Source organism: Schistocerca nitens, chromosome 3 (assembly GCF_023898315.1).
Source record: "Schistocerca nitens isolate TAMUIC-IGC-003100 chromosome 3, iqSchNite1.1, whole genome shotgun sequence".
In the NCBI taxonomy this organism is placed as follows: domain Eukaryota; kingdom Metazoa; phylum Arthropoda; class Insecta; order Orthoptera; family Acrididae; genus Schistocerca; species Schistocerca nitens.
In genome coordinates this window covers 755,604,494-755,610,670 of record NC_064616.1, presented here as the reverse complement: position 1 = coordinate 755,610,670, position 6,177 = coordinate 755,604,494, and the positions used below count along the sequence as shown (strand labels likewise).

At 46.2% G+C, this 6,177-nt stretch overlaps 1 pseudogene; it reads left to right on the top strand.

The window, feature by feature from the left end:
- Positions 1 to 204: 204 nt before the first annotated feature.
- On the top strand, positions 205 to 322 carry LOC126250051 (5S ribosomal RNA; annotated as a pseudogene).
- Positions 323 to 6,177: the final 5,855 nt, after the last annotated feature.

Genomic DNA, 6,177 nt, shown 5'->3' with positions numbered 1-6,177 from the left:
CGTCTGTGGGGTGGCGTTCGAATCAGAGGTAGCTTGTTCGAATCCTGTTGGACGCGAGGTTCCTTATCACCAGACTTAGCATCAGTGGCTGGATTAAATTCCAAACCTACGCAGTGTCTCAAGGAGCGAGGAGATGTGACATTTTTATGGTGATCCGTCTGTCTGATGGATAGGTTAAATTCGATGGCTGCCTTAATGTTATTTGGCAACCGCCTTGCCGCAGTGGATACACCGGTTCCCGTCAGATCACCGAAGTTAAGCGCTGTCGGGCGTGGCCGGCACTTTGATGGGTGACCATCTGGGCCGCCATGCGCTGTTGCCATTTTTCGTGGTGCACTTAGCCTCCTGATGCCAATTGAGGAGCTACTCGACCGAATAATAGCGGCTTCGATCAAAGAAAACCATCATAATGACCGGGAGAGCAGTGTGCTGACCACACGCCCCTCTTACCCGCATCCTCAGCTGAGGATGACACGGCGATTGGATAGTCCCGATGGGCCACTTTTGGCCTGAGGACGGAGTGCTTAATGTTATTCAATAAGAGCAGGCTATGTACAGGCACCACCTTTCAAACTCTCCCTTCTCTGATCGTCATATAACACAAATATAGCACCACACTATACACGCATCCATTACAGTCAACACTTTACAAATATACGTAAGATGCAACTCTGAAACACCGCGGGGAAAGGAGCTCACCGTGCGCGGAGGAAGGAAATCGTTTACGATTAGTCGGCTGAACCTACCCACTGTGTTGTCCCAATCAGTAATGCCATACGAAATTTTTTGACTACCTTCACTATAACTTCATCGTTCACATTAGCCTCGTAATTGGCAGGGAGCTTCAGTAAGTACATTACTTTTAGCCATTAAAGTTTATTTCAATCAAAGGTAACACAAAGATTTTCATGTTTATACTGGTCGCAATGACTAGTCATACATTAATAGCCCACAAATATTCAAGATGTCTCTAGTAGTCATCTACCTGAAAGCCTCATGGAAAAGATTTGTCGCTGCCATCGGCTAAGAAGTATCTATGGCCAACTGGCAATGACTAGTTAGCTGAAGCTGGTATAGCCATTAAGCAGTTTCATGAGAGCATTTACTGATACAAACTTCGTACTTACAATTTATTGATTTTGAATCGACGTGAAAGTGTTACGGAGGTATGTACGCTGTTACTTCCCCGATGCCATGGAAATGTACAAAAATATACACTATCTGATCAAAGGTATCCGGATAGCCCTATACAGTGCGGAATTGATCACAAGATGTCACAGGAGATAAGCTCGCCAGTGTAAAAGGAGGCAGGGAGTATTGTCTTATCAGTAGAGAAGCGTTAACAGTGAAATGAGTAGGTCAGGAGACCTCATTGACTTCGTGCGTGAACGTATCATTGGATGTTTTCTGAGTAATAAATCCATCAGAGACATTCAACCTTGTCCACAAGCCTAAGCTGACTGTTGGTGATGTGATTGTGAAGTTGAAACATGAAGGAACAGCCACACCTAGACTAACACCAGGCAGATGTTATGTACTGACGCGTTGTGGAGTGTGGTTGTAAAAATATCCTATGAAACTAGCGGAAGAAATCACGCTTGAGTTACAGAGTGCTGTCAGCAGTCCAACAAGCATAATAACTATGCGTAGGAAGTTGAAAATAATGAGGTGCAATGTAGGGTAGTCAGATGTCCGGTTTTAGCAGGAGATGCCAGGCTTTCTACGGTATCGTCCCACAAAATATCTGAGAGTCGGCTTTTATTAGGCATTTTAGCGATAAGGTGGAGAATGCACAACTAAAGCCGTCGGCACAGGGCCGTGCTGTCGAACGTTAACGTTGAGCGTGCCAAGTTCAACGTGCTGCTGAACGCTCAGAAACGATGCGACTTGTGCATACGGTACGTGGGCCCCAACGTGGTATACTCGACCGCAACGCACTCCAGCGGCAGTTGATGAATGTTTCTACATTCCTGGAAATGGAAAAAAGAACACATTGACACCGGTGTGTCAGACCCACCATACTTGCTCCGGACACTGCGAGAGGGCTGTACAAGCAATGATCACACGCACGGCACAGCGGACACACCAGGAACCGCGGTGTTGGCCGTCGAATGGCGCTAGCTGCGCAGCATTTGTGCACCGCCGCCGTCAGTGTCAGCCAGTTTGCCGTGGCATACGGAGCTCCATCGCAGTCTTTAACACTGGTAGCATGCCGCGACAGCGTGGACGTGAACCGTATGTGCAGTTGACGGACTTTGAGCGAGGGCGTATAGTGGGCATGCGGGAGGCCGGGTGGACGTACCGCCGAATTGCTCAACACGTGGGGCGTGAGGTCTCCACAGTACATCGATGTTGTCGCCAGTGGTCGGCGGAAGGTGCACGTGCCCGTCGACCTGGGACCGGACCGCAGCGACGCACGGATGCACGCCAAGACCGTAGGATCCTACGCAGTGCCGTAGGGGACCGCACCGCCACTTCCCAGCAAATTAGGGACACTGTTGCTCCTGGGGTATCGGCGAGGACCATTCGCAACCGTCTCCATGAAGCTGGGCTACGGTCCCGCACACCGTTAGGCCGTCTTCCGCTCACGCCCCAACATCGTGCAGCCCGCCTCCAGTGGTGTCGCGACAGGCGTGAATGGAGGGACGAATGGAGACGTGTCGTCTTCAGCGATGAGAGTCGCTTCTGCCTTGGTGCCAATGATGGTCGTATGCGTGTTTGGCGCCGTGCAGGTGAGCGCCACAATCAGGACTGCATACGACCGAGGCACACAGGGCCAACACCCGGCATCATGGTGTGGGGAGCGATTTCCTACACTGGCCGTACACCACTGGTGATCGTCGAGGGGACACTGAATAGTGCACAGTACATCCAAACCGTCATCGAACCCATCGTTCTACCATTCCTAGACCGGCAAGGGAACTTGCTGTTCCAACAGGACAATGCACGTCCGCATGTATCCCGTGCCACCCAACGTGCTCTAGAAGGTGTAAGTCAACTACCCTGGCCAGCAAGATCTCCGGATCTGTCCCCCATTGAGCATGTTTGGGACTGGATGAAGCGTCGTCTCACGCGGTCTGCACGTCCAGCACGAACGCTGGTCCAACTGAGGCGCCAGGTGGAAATGGCATGGCAAGCCGTTCCACAGGACTACATCCAGCATCTCTACGATCGTCTCCATGGGAGAATAGCAGCCTGCATTGCTGCGAAAGGTGGATATACACTGTACTAGTGCCGACATTGTGCATGCTCTGTTGCCTGTGTCTATGTGCCTGTGGTTCTGTCAGTGTGATCATGTGATGTATCTGACCCCAGGAATGTGTCAATAAAGTTTCCCCTTCCTGGGACAATGAATTCACGGTGTTCTTATTTCAATTTCCAGGAGTGTAGTTCGTAAATCACACTGTTTACTCAACGGGCGCGCGTGAAATTCCCACGTTAGCTCTATTAAAACGCTCATTTCCTCCATCGTCCACGAAAAGGAAAGTACCATGTCCAATCAAGGACACAGGCTTATAAATGTTCCATTACAAACAGTGCGGTACAAATTTGGAATACTTCTCCGCATAAGATAAATGTGGAAATGATGAAATAATGTTTTAGTAAAACCCCAAGGTCAGTCTTACTTGATCACTGTTCCTACCCAGTAGCAGAATCTTTGCAACATGTGAATTACGAAGCGTAAAAGAAAAAGGAGCAAAATGTATTTATACACATAGCGCAAGCTGTCCTGTAGATTAAGCCAATCGAACAAAGTCACAAAAAAAAAAAAAAAAAAAAACTTACATTTTTATAACATCTAATATTATAGTATATACTTATATTAAACTAATAATAAAGTATCAGAATCCATTAAAAACGCAAATGTCAGGAAAAAAATTTGACTGTGTGACAACGCGAACCACCGCCCCAATTTATTACTGAACACTGACGCTACTCATTACGCTAAACCAACAACAGAACCTACGTACCTAATCATATTATCTTACCCTTGCTGGAAACCTTAATCGTAGACATGTTAATAATTGAAATTTAATTATAACAAATTGTACCAAGAACAATGCGTTTTGGGTGAATCTTCAGTGTGTGACTGTCTCCAAATAGCCTACTCTCATAATACGCATGTTACAATAATTCTTTTGCCACGAATATGATGTTTCTCATTATTTTATTGGAACGAGTCACACAGTTAACAACCGGTTTTCCAATGACTCTCAATTTTCTGGTGCTCAGAAACGGCATATATACATATAAGCTTGAAATGAAGGCCAAAATGGCGCCTCACAACTCTGTACTGAAGGGAGACGGCGTGCGTGTGACGTAGGTGGCGTTGTGCCATCTCATTGGTCAACGCTCAGATGCACGCTCAGAATATCTGACACGCCAGATATTGCTCTGCACGTTCGGAAAGACTCCCGAACGTGCTATTCCACGCTATGACGTCAGAAACTCGGCACGCTCAACGCTCAACGTTCGGATGCAAGGTCCGTGTGCAGGTGGCTTAAGGCTCGTTGGAAGCTGGTGACGTAAGCGCAAAGGATTTGAATGTATGAGGAGGCATACGGAGATAGAATTAAGGACATATACCAGCCAATGTTATTCTTACGCCCGTATCTTACGTGTTTCTTCGTAGGCCGCACGAGACTAATACACAAAATCACAAGCACGCTACGCGCAGAACGAGCGGGGACTCCACGCCACGCCACGCCACGCTTGCGCGTCGCTCATATCCGTGTTGAGGCACGTATCTGTGAAGGAGCCTGCACTGCGCAGTCACTGGCAAAACATGTCGCCCGCGACAGAGTTCGTTTTATCAGTGAGTGGCAGACTTTATTTTTCGTAAGATATAATTTGTAATATTCCAGGTTCAGGTATTAACGTGTTATTCTTACAAGTTATTTCAAAAATACAAAAGTAGCCTCAAAGTCCATTGTTATAATTTGTTTACTCGTCTTAAACACTTTATACTGGTCTATAGCACGATTTTCCAGATCATAGGGTGTTTTTTACAAACGTCCAATGGACAGAGGACGCAATAAATTGCAGACCGACACCATCACAAACATGATGCTGCTGGTGCATATTTTAATAATATCTTGTCCACAGTTCCACGAAATGGTTTCCCAGATAAATAATGTTCTTGACAGAGTAGATTCAAATCATAAATATTAATACTAAACAACAGATTATTGTTATTTCTTTGTAAGTCTGACTGAAGTAATCAAAGTTATTGAATATCATTTCCGTCCCAGAAGAATAGAGAAGTGTTTGTTTTATTTAATGAAGAACTTATAGCTTATTTCCACATAACGTAATTTGAGGAAGGAGAATGAGCTCTTAGTTGCAATCGTAAATTTTAAATTACAAGGCTTTTTACTGATTGTCTTTTTCCCCGTTTCATTACCTTTAAGGAGGAGGAGGAGGAGATTAGTGTTTAACGTCCCGTCGACAACGAGGTCATTAGAGACGGAGCGCAAGCTCGGGTGAGGGAAGGATGGGGAAGGAAATCGGCCGTGCCCTTTCAAAGGAACCATCCCGGCATTTGCCTGAAGCGATTTAGGGAAATCACGGAAAACCTAAATCAGGATGGCCGGAGACGGGATTGAACCGTCGTCCTCCCGAATCATTACCTTTAAGACTGATCTCGCAAGAAACTGATTGTAACTGATTGTTAATAGACGACATAAAATACCTAACCGAATGTTTCTATTTAAAATAGGCAGACAGGGTTTTGTGGCAAAATGTCCGGCTAAATACAACGCAAATTCCGGCTTCTTTTGGAACTGGTGCTCTAGTAAAATGGTCGAGCAGCTCCTCATAAGCCAAACATTTCTATAATCAACGCAAAGCGACGCTTAGTGAGTTGTAAAGAGCGACGCATGAATGGAAACGAGTGATTTTGAATGTTGAATTACACTGTACCAGTGGCAATGCGATGGAAGGGGTAGGATCCGGCGAATATCTGGAGAACGTTACCTGCCATCATGTGTAGTACCAACAGTTAAAGTACGGAGGGCTGGTGTTACCGTATGGAGGTGTTTTTCGTAGTTAGGGTGCGGTCCTCTTATTACGCTTAAGAAAACGCTAAATGCTGAAGGATATGAACACAGTTTGCTGTCTACAGTGTAGAAACAGTTCTGAGACAATGACTGTATCAGCTTGAGATATCAATGCAAC